The following is a 19,447-nucleotide window of genomic DNA, read 5'->3' as shown; positions in this document are numbered from 1 at the left end:
GATCATCCCAGTGTCATGTCTGTATACAAACTTAACTGCTGATGGACTTTGGTGCATGATGGACAACTTTCATTGCCTTATATATGATCTATAAGAGGAATGCACAACTTGAAAAAATTATAGGATAATATGCTGGTTAAAAGCCATTCATGAAGAATCAATAGATGCTTAATACTAGGGTTCTATCTGCATCCCATCTAAACCAGAAGAACTGTAATTGGCACCTAATGAAAAAGTTCTGAGAAGTATGAAAAGGTAAGAAAGCAAAAGAGGAAAACTATAATGGTAAACCCTCCAGTTTTAATAAGAGTCTTCAACATTCTGAAAACAGAATTGGGCTTTTGGTAGGGCAGTCAACAAGCCAAATTTAAATGTTAATTTTGATCTGTAGTGCAGAATGCATCAGGTAATAAGGGTTAGATACAATTTTTGTAGTATCCTGTCACATGGTGTGATTTATATCCGAAATAGTTTACAACCCTGCAGCCAGTCCATCTCATAAACAATTATCTGAGAGATTTTCTTAGCCTACCATTTGATGAGTGCAGAAAGTTCTATCTTTTCTTCCTCCTGTCCTCTTAATTTCTTCCCCCTCGTGTTAACAACTTAACAACAAAACCTAAAGGGTAAAAACATGCCAAGATCTTAAATAATATTAAAGAACACAGCTTACCAAATAGTAGCCTTTTTCTCCAAAACAAGTTAATGCTATTATTTCTCAGATTACATCATCTGTGGTTGATGAACATTATATAAGAACATTTTCTGCAGACATCAGTATAAAGTTTATAGTGCTAATAATGGAAAAAATGTTATTCAGTACTTTGAGTCTGAGAGACATGAAGAACAGCATTACATTATTTGAGCTAAATTAATCACTTCCACTGTCCATTGATATTTAAAAGTCACAGACACTACACTTTAAAGGTATTGTACTGTATGTGTTGTACAACACCTGTTTGACATTATTTTAAGAGGGAAACATTTCTGCAAACATGTATCAGGCTCTCAGAAGCAATTGCTTTATGTTGAAATGAGAAACAGAGATACAAGCAAATAAGTTTATCCACAGTAAAACAAATCTAATAGGCGTTTTACTCAGGATAAATTTGGCATTATGTCTTAAGATGAGAGCAAGAATTACTTAAACATGAAAATGCAGCTCTGGACAGAATATACCAAGTGAGAATAAGATGCTTTGTGATAACCTCTCTTTTGCCAAAGTAGATTCAAGAGAGAATAGGCTCTGCTAGTGGTACTCCAGCTCTGTATGCTGTAAGCCAAGAGTAAGTACAAAGCAGTCATAACCTTCCAGAATCAAAGTTATGATTCAATGTTTTGTTCAGAACTGATGGGGATCATTACAAATCAAGTACTTTGAAAACATGTTGTTCTGTTCAAGAGTAAAAATAAATTAGTAGAAGATAATTAAGAAAATAATGAAATGAGAATGTCTTTTAAAACTACAGATAATTATTCAAATCTATTTTGGGGCAGAGTTGAAAATAAAACTTGGCTATACTTAGTGATGTAATTTTGTAATACAGTTTCTTCTAGAAGGCTTTTTCTGATACATGCTGGTATTATTTGTGGTTTTATTTCATAAAATCCCATTAGCAACACACAACCAGCCTGTGATTAATGCATGTTCTTATTAGGGGCAAAATGTTTTGTGAGACAGGGTTGCCTACAAAACATGAATTCAAAGTTTAAACTAGTCCTCCTACACATTAGTTATTGCCAATAACTATACCAAAACATTTGTGATTATAATTGATTTTGAAATAAGAAGCAAACAGCATGTGGATTCTCTAATTAATGGACTGATTTGCTGTTGAGTTACTAATATTTACAGTGCAACTCATTGTGCAACTCTAAGTTGCAGAAAGCTCTTAAGAGAATAGTTCTCACATTTTTAAGAATAAACAGCAGAGTATGTGGATTTTGCGCATATAGATACACACACAGACAGGCAGTATTCAAAATTTTATTGGAAAACTTTAAGACTTTCTTTTAGTGACTCCTCTTTGAAAAAGATAAGTGAGCTAATAAAGCTAATATCCTGGCAGATGGGTACTTCCATTTTTCTTCATGCTAAAATATACTTTGGGATTCATTCATTCATTCCAAAAAACTCTTTTTACTCTTTGCAAAATGTTTTAACCTATAAATGGCCATTTCAATCACAACAATCCCTATAACATGATAAGTTGTAAGAACTGTCTAGGAATTCTGCAATCTGCAACATCAATAGCATCTGAATTCATAGAATCATAGAATCATAGAATCATAGAACCATAGAATCACAGAACCATAGAATGTCTTGGGTTGGAAGGGACCCCTAAGGGACATCTCCAAATAGAACTGATTGTTCAGAGCCCCATCAAGCCTGACCTTGAATGACTCCAGGGATGGGGCCCCCACCACCTCTCCAGGCAACCTGTTCCAGTGATCCACCACCCTCAAATTAAAGAACTTTTTCCTAATATCCAACCTAAATCTACCCTTTTGTAGCTTAAAACCCTAACTCTTTTACATTTCCCTCTTTCCTGCGTCTCTTGGTTACTCTGATCCTTCTTGCCGCCTTGATAGTGGCAAAACACCTACAGTCTGTGTACTTCAGGCATTGAAATATGCAAGTTAATGTGAGGCCAGTCCTTCCATTTCTTGACCTAGTTATGCAGTGATACAGGGATGGGAGGGATTAGTCCCAGACTGTCTGCTTTCGGGACCTTATCAGCTGGTGCAGTTTATAACAGTGGCTGTGACAAGGCCAAAGCTGGTGTGCAGTCAGCCAGATAATTAAGCAGCTCCCTGGGAAGCCCACATTCCCTTCTGTTGCTGTTCCCAGTGGAACATGGGTGTAGCAGAAAATGTAGGCTCACGTTTTCCACGCTGTTGAATATAATCATTGGCAACACTTAAAATCTGTAACTTTATCTAGCTAATCAGTAAAGCTTAAAAAAATTATATAGCCACCTCAGGAGAATACCTTTATTATACTGTCTCCTGAACCAAGCAGTTTCAGCTCATTGGGATTCAAGTAATTAAATGCTTGAGCAACCCCTGCAACTCTAGACAAGAAGGCATGGACACACAGTCAAGTACAAAGTGAGCAAGGCAAATACCATTTCCAGCTTCTGCTCTTTCCTATCTGATAGTCAGTTTGGTCACTCTTTATTGCCCACTTGAGATAGGTACTATTAGAGAAGGAACACTGATGAATCATCTTTACGTCTGGCAATACTGTTGAAATATATCAGACAGATAGGCATTTTTTTGCTTCAGCTAACTTAATCCTCAGTCCAGGAAAATACTGCTGAAGTTACACTGACATAAGACAAAGCTTTTGCATTCTGCAATGAGTTGGAATATGTGAATGATTTGGTGCAGAAAGATATATCTTGGCAGTATGATTTGATGTAAACTTTGAAATGCAACACTGAAAGTACACTTTCACAAAGTAGTCACACTTGTCCTTTAAAGGTGGAAATGTGTTTCTAAGTTAGAAAGAGAGAGGGGAAGAGGACATGGCAGCTTTAGTAGTGAGATTTTTCAGAAAAAGTAAACTTTCAATTTTCAGAATTTTCAAAATCTGACATTTTTCCAGTCAAAATCAAGCTAGATGCCAGCAGGAACAAATGTTGCTAGAAACTTTTTACAAAGGGTGTTGCATTTTTGAACAAGAATCTGAAATATAGGTGACTCAAGTTGGGTTCCCAAAGGGCACATTTAGGCACTTGTTTGCTTTGAAGATGGCTGAGCAACAAGACTCTCAACATGATTTCTTACAGGTGTCTGGCACCACAGCAAAGTAGACAGAAGTTCTGAGGTGGGCCAAAAAGATGATCAGTAGCTCAAGCACCTCTCCTATGAAGACAAGCTGAGAGAGTTGGGGTTGTTGAGTCTGCAGAAGAGAAGGCTCTGGGGCAGCCTTATAGTGACCTTTTAGTACCTGAAGGGGTCTACTGGAAAGATGGGGAGGGACTTTTTACAAGGACTTGTAGTGCTAGGACAAAGGGGTAATGGCTTTAAAATGGAAGAGGGTAGATTTAGATTAGAAATTCTTTAGTGTTAGAGTAGTGAGACCCTGGAAACTTATCCATCATGATAGGGACTGTAAAATGACAGATTAGGAAGAAGTGTTTAGACAAGATAATTTTAAATTGATCTGTGTGATCCCTATGCTGATACATTTATTCAGATCTGGAAGGCTATCACATAGAATTTTCTAAGACAATAGGTACATTTGGATGCCAAAGTTTAACACTTATCACACCTGTCCTTTTTGAACTCATTTGAGTGCAAACATCCACAGAAACATGTGACAACATTCACCACAATGGTGAAAAATATTTTCACTTGCTTTAATATTTTTTTTCCAATAATTTCAATCAATGTCCTCTATATCTTTTATAACAACTATGTATATTTACCTATACCCTTTTCTCCCCATCGATTAATGACTTTTTAAGCCATGCCTCCACTTCAGTCACTTTTTCCCATGATAAAGAATCCCAGTTTTTTAGTCTTTTTTTTCATGTGGAAGCCATATTAGCCTTACTGTTCTCCACATCCTCTTTTGAGCTCTAATGTTCCCTTCCTGAAATGAGTAATGCAATGCTACTCAGTATTCAGATTCTTGGTATGCTAGAAATGTGCGAGTCAGTGTAACTTGGGGCTTTTTGGCTTCTCAGAAAACTAGGAGTTTCATCAGAATCTAAGGTCGCTCTCTCCTGCATGATAGCTGATTTCAAGTTCATCAGTACTGCAAATGCAAATATGCATACACACAAAGAAACATGCAAGAGACTGGGAATATCTGCTGCTTAGCTCCTATTAATACTGTGTCCTGCCACTGTATTATTTAATTGCTCAGAATGGAATGCATCTTCACAGCCAGCTTGGTCTCTTCATTAACTTGACAATTTTTCCCTTTCTCCAAGTTCAAAATATGCACATTAAGTCCCAAACACAGGATCTGGGGCCTTATTGTTAATGACTTCCCATTATAATACCTAACCTCTTAATAATTTATCAGCCGACAAAGACATCTAATGATAATTTCCTGTTTTTCAGGAAGCCCTGTCTTTCAGGGCTTCTTTACATAATTAGGTAAATGACACTTACTGTATCACCTGTATCTGTCACATAGAGGGAGAAACGGCTTCCTCTTATAAAAAAACCTATTGACTTTCATTTGCTGCATCATATTTATTCATGGGTCTGCTAATTAAATCTCTTTATTTCATAGCTCCTACCAATTTTATTCTCATGGAAAACTGGTTTACTTATTTATACTAACCAGGATTTCTCTGGAGCTCTTTTTTAAAGCTTTTTTTTACTTGCTACTTTTCTTTCCTTGGGTACTGACGGTGATACAAGGAATATATTGCAAACCACATTTAGCAGTTCAACGGTTTCATATTCATAGGTGAATGACACCTGGCCCTGGCAATTTATTCCCATTCATTTTTTAAATTTGTTTTAAAACCTTTTTAGTGAGGTTTCATCTCAAGACAGTTTCTCGCCTGGTTCCCTGTAATGAGAGGTTCCTTCTGCTGTGGAGCTTCTGATCTGTGACACAAGCTGCCTTGATCTGTGACAAGTATATTTTCTATACATGAAGCAGAAGTTTCTAACTCAGCAGAAACTGGGAGCTCCTGTTTTCCTGAGGCCACTTGTTTGGCAAAATTCTGACTTTTTGCAGTGGATTGACCCTGGCTGGCAGCTCCAACCAGCCATTCATTCTCAGCCCATCTCTCCAGTGGCATGGGGAAAAGAATAAAAGAACAAATGCCAAAAACTCATAGGTTGAGATAAAGACAGTTTCATAAGTAAAACACCATACAGGATGCTATGGAGACAATTACCTCCATCCCAACCAGGCACAGTACACCTTTGTAGAAGATAGTACCTCCCAGGTGCCAGAAGAGATCAGGGGCTGCCATGTGCAGGACACAGCCAGTTCCACAATCAACCTACCAGAGGATGCATCTGAGCCCATCAGCCAAACTGGTAATCTCTCAAGTAAAGCATAGTTAAGGAAGGGCATAAAAAGATAGACAGAGGGAATAAAAAATGTGTGAAAAACAACTTTGTGAGCACTAACATCTCTCCTTGTGAGAGAAGGAAGGGAAGAAGGTTCTCCATGTGCTGGAGCAGAGCTTCTACTGCAGCCCGTGGAAAGACCATGCTGGAACAGATATTCACACTAACAGCCCTTGGAAGACCATGTGGTAGAGTGGTGAATATTTTCTGAAGAAGCTGTGGCCCATGGAGAATGTTTATCCTAAAGGACTGCAACTCATGGGAAGGACCCACACTGGACCAGGGGAAAAGTGTTATTAAGAGAAAGAAGCAGCAGAAGGGAGCTGTTATGGATTGGCCACAACCCCCCAGCCTCCTACACTACTTGGAAGGGGAAGGAGATACAGGAATAGGGAATGAAGGAGTGAAGTTGAGACTGGGAAGATGGGGTAGGATGGAGGGAAGATGTTTTAGCTTTTGACTTTGTTTCTCTAATTTAACTTGCAATAAATTATTTTCCCCCATTAACTAATATTCCCCTTTAATTAATTAATTAAAATCTATTTTGCCTGTGACAGTAATTGGTAAGGATCTCCTTGTCTTTATCTCAGCCCATGAGCTTTTTTTCCCCTCTATTTTCTCTCTGTGCTGTTGAGCAGGGGGAGAGAGAAGCTGGGTGGCTATCTGGCAGCCAGCCAAGGTCAACCCACCACAGTTTTACACCTTTATGAGATTATTTCAGCATAAAGGAGGCTCATACTTAAGTTCCACCCCAAAAAGCTAACACCAGGGATTTCTCTGCACCATACTTGACTCACAATTGTTTATTCACAGTCCTCCAAAATATTCCATCAAGTTTAGGTTAGCTTGGTTATCTCCCCCTTCTTTTAACCATCTTCATTACTACTCAGGCATGAAGTTGCACAACAGAGAGCCATGTGCTGTGATGCACGGATGAGCTGCAGACAGGCAGGGCAGAGCTGCTGGCGGGACTATAAAAGCCCAACCTCAGTCAGACGGAGAACTCCGCTGGGAATTATTGCTCACAAATCATGAGGAAGGAAAGCTTGGCTATAGTACAATTCAACACAAAACATCAAATAAGCACTCTCCTCATTGTCACTCTTGGTCACATGAGACTTGGAGGTCTGTCGATGAGACCTTGTCAGTCACAGCAAGCACAGCACTCAGGGATGACTGAGCTGAAACAAAGCCTTCTATTGATGGTTGCATGGAGCAGCCAGCCCCCAGACAAAAAAAAAAAAACAAACCAACAAACCTGTGACTACATCCTTTTCTCCTTCCCTTTTGTTTTTCTCACTGACTACGAAAGACCAGGAGGAAAAAAAATTATATAATCCTCTTCCTCTTAGCTTGTCAGACTTTAAAGTTGGGAAGCACCCAGGAGCATGGGTTCCTGCAGTTGCAGGCATATATGCTGAAACGGACCTGAGTGGTGAGCTGTGTGGGGTAGGAAGGAAGGCTTATAGAAAGGCCTCCAAGGGACTGGACATTGTGGCCACAAGGGGCTCCCATGAGTGGGGTGCTGAGGCTTGGACAAGGAAATAAATGATATTTCATTGGTAGCTTTACAAACTGGAGGCTCTACTTGGGCTTGCTCCCAAGGACAAAAGCAAGAACTCTGAGCCCCTACCTGGCCTAGAGGCAATACACATGCTTATTCTGGTGGGAACTCAGGCAGGGAAGGAGCTGGTGGTATTTCCAGAATCATGTCACTGCAAAGAGGAAAAGCATGTGATCCGCAGCTGGATACCAAATTCCTCCTCTTGTGTTCAGCAGCATGTTCTCACCCCACGTATCACTGGATTGGCAAGATCTAGCTTTTTATGCTGACTTTTTGGACATTTATCACCCCATCACAAAAACAAAAGCAGAATCCAAGCACTATTGTAGCAAATTTGATAAGAAATAGATTACATTTCTTGCACAGCTATTAGTAACCCTCTTCCCTTGTAGTAGGGAAAACCTCAGCCTTCAAAACTCTGATGCATGTGTGTTGCCAATATAATAATCTCCTAACATGGAGAGAAAATAAATAAATAAATAGGCCAGGAAATTGTTTAAAATGCTGTAAACTTCCCTGGGACAGGTTTTCTGCTCCTTGAAGTGCTCCCCATGCTCTTTCTGAAATACTAATTGCTTTGCACAAGTCCGGCTATATGATGGCAGCTGCTCTCTCCTTGTCCACTGACACTGTGACCCCATTGTAAAAGGCCACCAAGTTTGTCAGGTGCGATTTTCCCTTAGTGAAGCCATTCTGCTTGCCACCAACTACCTCCTTATTTTCCATGTGTCTTAGCAGAGCCTTCAGGAGGATCTGCTCCAAGGTAAGTGGCCTTTATTCAGGTTTACTTCAAGTAATCATGTACTCCATCCTGCACTGAATCATCTTGTAGTGTAAGGGGTGCCAAAGCTCATTGATGGGATGAACCCCTGAGCGCAGTAGAAGGCATGGAGTAAAAGAATAGTGTTTGGTAAATGGTGGCCCAGCATGAATTTGATACAGAAATTAGAGGTGAAGAGCACTGTTATACTTAGCCGGAAGAGCAAAAGTTGTGAGCTAACAGTACCAGATGTCTTGGTCACAAGTGTTTCAGTGGTACAGTAGCAAATCCAGGAACTAATCTAATCCATCCATTTCACAGACACTTCAAATACGTTACGATGAGAGGAATACAATCCATGTCTCTAACTCCAGGACTCCATGAACCAGCTACCAAGCAAGCACATTTAAATAATCTTGTCTTCCATATGCTTATCAAAATGAGGGAATGGATATTTACTTGTTCTCACCACTTCTCCATAGGTATGTTGTATCATTACTAATATTTTGACCATCTATGAAAAAAACACTGATCACTGATGTTCCATACAACACCAAGGATCTCACTTAGTATTTCAAATTATTCTCAAAGAGTAGAAATACAAAGAGTAAATAAAAGCTAAACAAACACTGATCTCCTCTCAAATGATGACAGCATATGCAAAAGAAACTGAAAAGGGTATGAAGAAAAATAACAGGCAGGCATAAACCAGTAAGTATTTTCTCATACCAAAAAAATCACCCAAAGCCTGGAAATTATTCACACTCTCTCCAACCCCAAAATGGACAGATTAATCCCAATAAAATTTTAATTAGTTACAACCCTCTCATTCCCACTGGAAATACATATACTAAATATTTTATCAATCTTAATATTTGATAAAATTATTTTTGCCCCAAATGAATAAATAAATTTGGAAATGCATTTAACATTTTTTTCCTGTTGTAACATAAAGTTAATTAAAAAAAAATTTAGAAGAAGCCAATATTACTGCTTTAAAAAAACCCGAACCCCTCAGAAGCAAAACCTGTAACAAATGAAAGAAAGAAAGAAAGAAAGAAAGAAAGAAAGAAAGAAAGAAAGAAAGAAAGAAAGAAAGAAAGAAAGAAAGAAAGAAAGAAAGAAAGAAAGAAAGAGAGAGAGAGAGAAAGAGAGAGAGAAAGAGAGAAAGAAAGAAAGAGAGAGAGAAAGAAAGAGAGAAGGGAGGAAGGGAGGGAGGGAGGGAGGGAGGAAGGGAGGGAGGGAGGGAGGGAGGGAGGAAGGAAGGAAGGAAGGAAGGAAGAAAGGAAGGAAGGAAGGAAGGAAGGAAGGAAGGAAGGAAGGAAGGAAGGAAGGAAGGAAGGAAGGAAGGAAGGAAGGAAGGAAGGAAGGAAGGAAGGAAGGAAGGAAGGAAGGAAGGAAGGAAGAAAGGAAGGAAGGAAGGAAGAAAGGAAGAAAAGAAGAAAGAAAGAAAGAAAGAGAGAGAGAAAGAGAGAAAGAGAGAAAGAGAGAAAGAGAGAAAGAGAGAAAGAAAGAAAGAAAGAAAGAAAGAAAGAAAGAAAGAAAGAAAGAAAGAAAGAAAGAAAGAAAGAAAGAAAGAAAGAAAGAAAGAAAGAAAGAAAGAAGGAAAGAAGGAAAGAAGGAAAGAAAGAAGGAAAGAAGGAAAGAAGGAAAGAAAGAAGGAAAGAAAGAAAGAAAGAAGGAAAGAAAGAAAGAAAGAAAGAAAGAAAGAAAGAAAGAAAGAAAGAAAGAAAGAAAGAAAGAAAGAAAGAAAGAAAGAGAGAAAGAGAGAAAGAAAGAAAGAAAGAAAGAAAGAGAGAGAGAAAGAGAGAGAGAAAGAGAGAGAGAAAGAAAGAGAGAAAGAAAGAAAGAGAGAAAGAAAGAAAGAGAGAAAGAGAGAAAGAGAGAAAGAGAGAAAGAAAGAAAGAAAGAAAGAAAGAAAGAAAGAAAGAAAGAAAGAAAGAAAGAAAGAAAGAAAGAAAGAAAGAAAGAAAGAAAGAAAGAAAGAAAGAAAGAAAGAAAGAAAGAAAGAAAGAAAGAAAGAAAGAAAGAAGGAAAGAAGGAAAGAAGGAAAGAAGGAAAGAAAGAAGGAAAGAAAGAAAGAAAGAAGGAAAGAAAGAAAGAAAGAAAGAAAGAAAGAAAGAAAGAAAGAAAGAAAGAAAGAAAGAAAGAAAGAAAGAAAGAAAGAAAGAAAGAAAGAAAGAAAGAAAGAAAGAAAGAAAGAAAGAAAGAAAGAAAGAAAGAAAGAAAGAAGAAAGAAAGAAAGGAAGAAAGAAAGGAAGAAAGAAAGGAAGAAAGAAAGGAAGAAAGGAAGAAAGGAAGAAAGGAAGAAAGAAAGGAAGAAAGGAAGAAAGGAAGAAAGAAAGAAAGAAAGGAAGAAAGGAAGAAAGGAAGAAAGGAAGAAAGGAAGAAAGAAAGAAAGAAAGAAAGAAAGAAAGAAAGAAAGAAAGAAAGAAAGAAAGAAAGAAAGAAAGAAAGAAAGAAAGAAAGAGAAAGAAAGAAAGAAAGAAAGAAAGAAAGAAAGAAAGAAAGAAAGAAAGAAAGAAAGAAAGAAAGAAAGAAAGAAAGAAAGAGAAAGAAAGAAAGAAAGAAAGAAAGAAAGAAAGAAAGAAAGAAAGAAAGAAAGAAAGAAAGAAAGAAAGAAAGAAAGAAAGAAAGAAAGAAAGAAAGAAAGAAAGAAAGAAAGAAAGAAAGAAAGAAAGAAAGAAAGAAAGAAAGAAAGAAAGAAAGAAAGATCTTTTTTATGTTAGGAAGAAAAAAGAACATTGGGTGAGGAAGCAGGCCATTACTAAGCATACAAAGAAAAATGAGAAGTAGTGGTAAATAAACATTCACCTGACAATTGTAATCATTTTTGCTACAAAGCAAGAGGAGGGTTACAGAAAGAACAGCAGGTTTAATACAGGAATGAAAATGAAAAAAAAAAAAGTCATTATTAACATTAACTATCCTTAACATAATGGGACAGTATGATGCAGTATCAGAATCTGTAACCCTTTTAAAATAATATGTTTTGACCAGACAGCAATGATGTTTTCAAGGAAATAGCTGAAGAGTTTATCCTCGCAAAGAGGGGACCTTGGCTTCAGCCAAAGACCTGAATCAATACAAGAAATTTTAAAAGGATTTTAAAAGACAAGATCAAGTTTTATATTAGAAAATAATTCCAATAAAGAGTTTACTGGTGTTACTAAACAAACAATGTCTTGATTCAAACCTCACACAAAAATAAAAATCAGTTCACTCAAGATTCTGTTGCATCAACAACAGAAGTTCAAGGTAAAAATATAATGATACCAGTAATGAGAAATGAATCTTATTGAATGATACAGTTCTTTTATCTCTCCTTGAGCACGATTATATGCCTGGTTTATATGGCAATTCCATTAATAGAATATACTGGTATTTCTTAAAAACATTTAACTTCTTTCTACTTTCACCTTGGCAAGACTTAAAAAAAAATAATTGTCAGGGCATAATTGATGTAATAAGAGTTGAATCACTGACAGATTTCTAAACATCACATTTGGTTATATGGCATAAAAGCATTATTAGCAAAGTCCAGTAAATTTATTGAGTCATTGCAGGGAGCAACTTGGACATGAGCTCTAGTGTCAATGATGCAGTTAAACGGATTAGTTGTTCCTTGGATATATAAAACAGGAATGTACATCATATGGAATTTCCTGGAAAACTGCAGCATGTATGTATAGCGTGGAAATTGTCTACTGCATGGCCAGTGGGGCCAGTACTTTTAGGAAAACTCAGTATACCACTATTTACAAGTGTGGCTTGTATCTTTGTAGTCTACACACAGAATTCAAATATTCTCAGAAAGCAATGGTGTTACTCTGCATTTTTTTCTTATCCACCATATGTGCATGCTGTGTATGCCTCAGATTTTTGAACATGTGGTAGCTGTTATGCCTTCCTGCATGTACCTTATGGCCTGTTTGCAGTATGGCTGAAACTCTCCATTCGGAATAGGGCTGACACATGCCTGGAAATCCTGGCCAAAGAACAAGTTCTCAAAATTTGCCAGGAGAGAATTTCCCTGTGGAAAAGAACATATAACTGGAGAAACAAAATAAAAATCAATACCTAGCCTCCTTGCACCAAACAAACTGTAGACCTAGAAGGCATAAGAAAATGAAGCAAAATTAAGGAAGTGTTTTTGCCTTTAAGGACAAGATATCTGCAGGTGGTAGAAAGGTACCATGTCCCACAATTTAGTGCCTGTGCTCCAAGGAGAAATTTTACTAGAGTTCTAAAAGGGTCCTCAAAATGACTGAGAAAGACATGCCAGAAATTCAATCTCTTTAGTTTACTATGGAGAAGAGTAAGGATAAACCTTCCCAGTGTATGCAGATTACCAGTACTTTGAAGTAACCTGAATATCTGCAGTATCAGAATTCACCCACAATCCATAAACTGAAATAACTAAACATTCAGTAAATTCAGCATTTAAATAAGGTGCAGTTTCCATGTATTATGAGCTAATAACAATTTAGCCTGGAAGGTGGCAGGCTAGATGTTGCTTGGGGTATTTAAAACAAGTTTCAATAGACTTTAATGTATCTTTTATAGATGACTGTGTAGTATACAAGGAAGCTCAGACTGGTGGCAACTTTATTGGATTAAATAATTCAACTAGCATGTAATGTGAACCATGCAGTATCACTGGGCCAAATTCAGACCTTTCCTGTTAAAAAGCTGTGCTATGAATAATAACTTCAGTGTTGCATCCTTAATATTTGAAGCATTCTGTGACAGAGAAGAACCTAAGCCAAACCTGAGCTTAGTAGTAAAGGCACTTTTCAATTATCCCAGTAGATCTGGCAACACCAAGGGCTGATAGCCATTCTCATTTTTATGACTATGATATTACAAATACCATGGGAAACAAATCAACCCCCCTCTTACCTGACAAGTAAAAAGAGTGACTGGTAATAAACCATGGCACTGCTCAAAACGATAAGCTGGTTCTTCCATTGTAATAAATCAACATTACTTCATTGGAAATTAAGTCTTTTGGATTTATACCAGGTAAGGGTCTGACCAGCATGCCGCATTTTGAAATCTGGATACACCATTTTTCTTGGCTGCAATACATCTCATTCATCATAAAAACTCAGTAAAACATTCAGAAAGGTTACTTAGTACACTGTCAAAGTAAATATGTCTCTCTAAATCAGAGTCAGCATGGCTATGTCTTGTGCGATACTAGTATTGTGAAGGAAACTACTAATTTCCGCCCTAGAGTAAACAGTTAGCTAAAGGTGACAGCTTATTACATTTTATGTGTTAGACTCTGGGGCAGAGCATGTATTTTACTTCCTTCTGTGATATTGACCCTAGTTCAGGTTGTGCGCCCCTTTATCTGCTTAAAATCAGAGGTCGCCTTTATCTCCTGCCAAAAAAAGCTATCAAGGTACAGCCAGCAAATCTGATTCCTCTGGTCTGTCACTTTCTCATATCCTTCGCTTTTTTTCTTTGAGTCAGATGATGAGGCAAACTTCTTGACTCACACACTGAAGCTTAGAAACAGCATCTCCAAAATACTTTGTAGCTGGTTTCTAACTAAAGACACACAGCTGCTATGCACTCAGTTTTCCCACTTAATTTGCATCTCAGATAAGGAAGCCCACTTGTCTTTTCCTTTTACACTTTTTGGAATCTTTGGTGGGCAGCTGTTAGTATCTTGTTGAAAACACAGCAGTACTTACATGCTTATTGGAACTCTAAAACCATGCTTTCAAGTGCAAAGTGTTTAGTGGCAACAGCAGCTTGAGCTGTCTTGTGGTGCACTTTACTTTCTACTGTGCCAGCACAATAATTTGCTAGCCTGTGCTACAGCTCTGATCAGGATTCTCTCTTTAAAATGAAAAAAGCCTTACTTGACCACCTTTTTTATTACTCTAAATCAATTCCTTGACTGATTGAAAGAATGGCCCTATAAACAGGCATCCTGGCAAAACTGAGGATGTTTGTGTGCGTGGCAAAAGGAAAATGGGAATGTAAGAGAAGGGCAAGGAAAATCAGTTTCAGTTTTGCTATACTCATGTTTAGGTATCCCAAAACCACAATACATATTTTTTAATTTTGCATTTATCATTTTATTCCTCACTGAAGAAGATGACAGACTATGGCTTTCATATTTAGTTCTTGCCTCAGTTTTGATTCCCTGGTCCTAATACGCCCGAAACGCATAGTCGGAATGCACTATTCTGATGTAGTTAATCTATAGCTAAATTAAAACGTACTCTTTGAATTTTACAGCATGACATTAGTTTACACCAGCAGAGAAACTAACTTAAGAAGATGCAACTTAGTATGGCAACCACCATCTGCACACCTGTCAGGATTATTGAAATAACTAATGAATAGTCATGGACCTGTAGCTCCTGCATGAAATTACTTTTGAATACAATCAGCTTATGTTATAGGAGGTTCAATCGCACTTGGAAGTGCAGTGCAAAGGGAAGAAAAAAGGGGAAAACCTACAGCCTAAGTTCATAATAAAAAAATCTACATATCATTTGCAAAAAAAAAACAACCTCCAAAAAACTTTACAAAATACCCATACATTTGCACACACTCTGACTAATAGAAAAGGCAAAAGGATATTTTTTGTTTTGTTTCCTTTTCCACTAGTATAGACAAAATAATATTCCAGGTACGGAAATAAAGTTATCTGACCTAAATTCTTGAACTGCATACCTATTTTAACATAGTTGCACAAAAGAGACTTAAGTATCTATACTATCATCACATCTATGCTGCTTATTCAGAGAACAGAACACAAGATTTGTACTAAAAGAAATGCATTGCCAGCTTGTTTTCCCCTGAAACAGATAATTAATTGCTGGCTCACACTGAAGATGGAATCCTATAAGCATTAAACTGCAAAGGTGCAAATGAGGGATTGAAAAACTTTCTAATGAGATTCAGAAAATGTTTAAGTTCTAGATGAGAAGATTATTGTTTTTGGGAGAGACTGACCCTCATTCCAATCCCACATGCAGCACCAGTGATTGAATGCAACATCTTTATATTTGTGAGAAAATATTCTGGACTGTCTCATGGAAAATGGCTGAGCAAACTGCCTTTAGTTTGTTCAAGAGCAGGTGAGGTCTGTGAATCAATTAAGGGTTCCAGAAAGCTCCCAGGAGGCACAAGGACAGTGAGTATTTATTTGCACAACCCCACTGCACTCTTGAGTCTTTTCTTGAATAATTGTTTTCTATTCCCGTTAAGACTTTGAAATCTAAACAAATAATAGAGATTATTTTTATTAAGCAGACAGATGCCCTTAGAAAACCAGACTGGAATTATCATTCCCATTGATGTAAATTTATGGAGCAGTTGTCAGATGGTAATGACTTTCAGTCATCACCATGTCTGAATCTGAGCTGTGAATTGTGTAATAATAGGCTCAGCATTGCATTACCAGTTTCCCGAGCCATGTAGTGCCCTGCATCCACTTTGGAAAGAATAGATCTTGATGTTCCTAGCAAAATGTTAGAAAATTAAGATTCTCCTTTCAACGTCTGTCTAATGTGTACAGACTGAACAATCAATTAAGTTTCCTGCAGTCACGATTGATTGTTAAAAGGAAACTTTGTACATAAATCCTCCTTCTTCAGTGATTTTTCTGATTATCACCGTTAAAACATCCCTTCTTAAGAAAAAACACCAAAAATTTAGAGCAACAATTCCCATCTATGCAAAGTTATTAGAATCAAGGCCAGACATGACAGGTTTATTTTTTTTTAAGTAATTTGTGAATTCCTCAGGCTTATGGCCATACTGCCAGCAAGAAAAGGGGCACAGATGTTTGCATTATGTGCTGAATTTTCTGGAAAATAAATGAGTTAAGAGTTATTATACAAAAAAGTTTTCTATTTCTTGAAAGAAAGAAACTTAAAAAGCAGATATTTAACTCTAACTTAATTTTATAGTGTAAATTAGTGTATGGACAGCCAAAAATTTTATGCAATATTGACCCTTAAAAGCAAGTATTTGAAAACGTTTGGTAATACTCCAGGACTGAAGATTTGGGAAATTTCTAGGACAGAAGTCATTCATGAAGTTGTGCACTTTTCAGCCAGTAAATGAGTTACCTAATGCTTCCTACACAAGTCCTTCAAAGGCCTAGATTCTATTTTGTCAGCAGGACATGAAGTAGGATGAGCTCCATTCTCAGTTATGCTGCAAATAAATCTAAGCTGTGTGTGGTGTGCTGCTTTGGTACAATGTGTCTTTCAAAGACTAAAACACTGCCTACGATGCTTTGTGGAGGACAGTAACTGTGGTGGCTCCTGGCTTACAGTCACACAAACAGGAAAGCCTAAGACCTCTTCTACATACCTATGAAGCAATAATCTTCTTCTTCGTGAGAAACTGTAGACTGGACCATTGAGCAGACCTTTTCTGACATTGTAAACTCGGGTCCGGGAATTCTGCAATCACCAATTTCTTCTTCACAATAGCATTAAATATGTGAGGTTGGAAAGGCTTTGGGAATCATCTGCATCCAACTCTCACATCCATGCAGTGAAAATGTAAATTTTGCTATCTCTGGAAATGGAGAATCCAAAGTTCTGCGGGCAACTTGGTGTTTAAGTGAAGATTTTTTTTCTTAGATCTAAGCACAATTTTCCTTGCTGCAGCCTCTGTTCATTTCTTGTTACCCTTTCCTGTGAACCTCTGACTAAAGTCTAGGTCCATCTTCTCTATAAATCCCTTTTAAGAAGTTGAAAGTGACATTTAGATTTCCCCCTAGCCTTATGTTCTTCAGTCTGCCACTGTAGAGCTCCATGACATTTCTGTTAGCCCATTTCTCTAGCTCACTGAAATCTCTCTGAATGACAGTTCCTCCTTCCAAAGTATTGATTGATCTCTGCATTGGTGTAATCTGAAAATCTGATGAGGATTTATCATCATTTCCACCACTCAGCTCATTAATAGAGACATTAATCACTGTTTGCCCCTTATCAGCTGCTGAGGAATGCCACTAGTAATCACCTGCCAGTTGGACTTTACACCACTGATCATAATCTTTTGGCAGCCTAGAAAGTTTTCCAGCTGTCCAGCCGAATTTTACCACTTTGGCTGCTGAAATAATACTATGGGAAACCATGTTCAAGATTTTATTACAGTCAGAGTAAACAACATCCTCTGCTCTCGCCTCATCCACCAAGCCAGATGTCTCATCCTCAGAGGAAATCAGAGGTTGGTGAGACACAGTTTTCCCTTAGTGATGCAAAGCAGCTGTTACCAGTCAGCATAATTGTTGTGTCGCTATAAATGGCACAACGGCAGAATTTGCTCCATAACCTTCTTCAGGGCCAAACATGGACTGATTGTCTTATAGTTCTCTGGATCCTTCTTCTTGCCTTTAATGAATGTAATTAATTTGATATTTTCTAGTCATCAGGGACATTCTCAAATGGCCACGGCCTCTCAAAGATGACAGAAAGCAGCCTTGCAATGATGTCAGATCATTTCCTCAGTATTCTTGAACATATTCAGTCCCATAAGCTCATGCTTCTCCGGTTTGCTTAAGCAGTCCCTTGCCTGGTCTTCCTCTACCATTAGTAGTGTTCATTCCCAAGACTCTGACACTGGACATAGGATATATCAGAGGCTTAAAAGCCAACCTTGCCATAGTAACGGCTGAGCCAAAGAAGGCAGAGAGTCTTTTAGTATCCTTTGGCATTATGATGCCTACCCCAAACATCAGCTGGGAATGAAGCTGAATTGCCGTAGTAAACAAGCTTTAAGATTACTTAAACAGAAAATTCTCAAGTTAAAGAGATCTGTCCTGCCAACAAATCAACCAGTGGTAAAATATTAATTTCTTATTCAGGCAGAGAAGTAATTATTTCTGTACTGTGAAGCTGGGAATAACAACTTCATCCCAGGCATTAATCTTGTATCTCTTAGCCAAGAGAGGTTTTTTCAAAGACGTCTAGGGTGAGCTGTTATCATCAGAAAGGTATACTTACAAAATCAGCCTACACACAATTATGCAGAATGAAAACAAAATTCCCCTATTTAGAGAATATTAACTTTTCAAAATCAAGCTTTCAAAAAAATCCAGGAAAACACCATTTGCTTTTGTCCCTGAAAGTTTAGACATGCCACGCCTATTCTTACAGACTAGCTTTAATACTTTGATTTTCTTTTTCCCTACAATATGCGTGCCATTCACAGTACTCAACAGATACTTTACTCTTCATAACAACTAGTCAATACTTTCTTTGCTTCTCCTCAGGATATGTCCCTTTGTTCAGGCTTTATTTACTATGCACTCTCTAAATCTGCTCTGATTAACATCACACAAGGATTCTGAGAGAGAAGGAGAAAGTGCATTCTCCTTGGCACCATTCAATCACTTCAGAAAGTGAGTCCTGCAAATAGAAACCTTTTCAATATGTGTTCCAAATCGTCAACAAAAACGACACTGCAATAATATAATCCTCTTAATATATAAGCTTCTCTTCAAAAACTTATTCCCAGAAAAAAAAAAATCCACATTTAAATCTCTGAAAAAGGGAGGGCAAATGGTGAGACGCAAACAAGAACACAATTGTTCGTGCAAAAAAGAAAAGATGGAGGAGGGCAAAACAAATTGTCAAGTGACTCTTGAGCACAGTTATTTTGTTCACCTAAACACAGGTCTCCCATCATGCCATATTCAATGTTACCCGAAGTTCAACACAAAATCAACTACCTGTTCTTCTGCTTCTTCACCTGCTGTTGGTGTCCCCACCATTTCCTTTCCCTGATGTTGCCATCAGTTTTCCTGCCTATACATTTGTAGTTTCCCTAACACCCTCAAGGTCTGCCTTTCTCTCTAGTCTTTTTTCCGAAATCTCGGTCCTCCGTCCTTCAGCTGTTATACTTTATGGCGTTCAGACCAGCCAGCATTTCTCCCTGAAGCTGACGGTACTGTATAAAGATAAGGGAGGCATTTAGGGCACATGAAGGACAGTTTTCTTCCTTGTTTTGATGTCTTGCTGTGGTTGGACACCTAGGAACAGAAAAAAAGAGTAAAGCAGGGTAAAAGCTCTTCACCTAGCTATGGG

The sequence above is a fragment of the Apus apus genome, chromosome 1 (genome assembly GCF_020740795.1).
Source record: "Apus apus isolate bApuApu2 chromosome 1, bApuApu2.pri.cur, whole genome shotgun sequence".
NCBI lineage: Eukaryota > Metazoa > Chordata > Aves > Apodiformes > Apodidae > Apus > Apus apus.
This window is presented reverse-complemented; position numbering follows the sequence as displayed.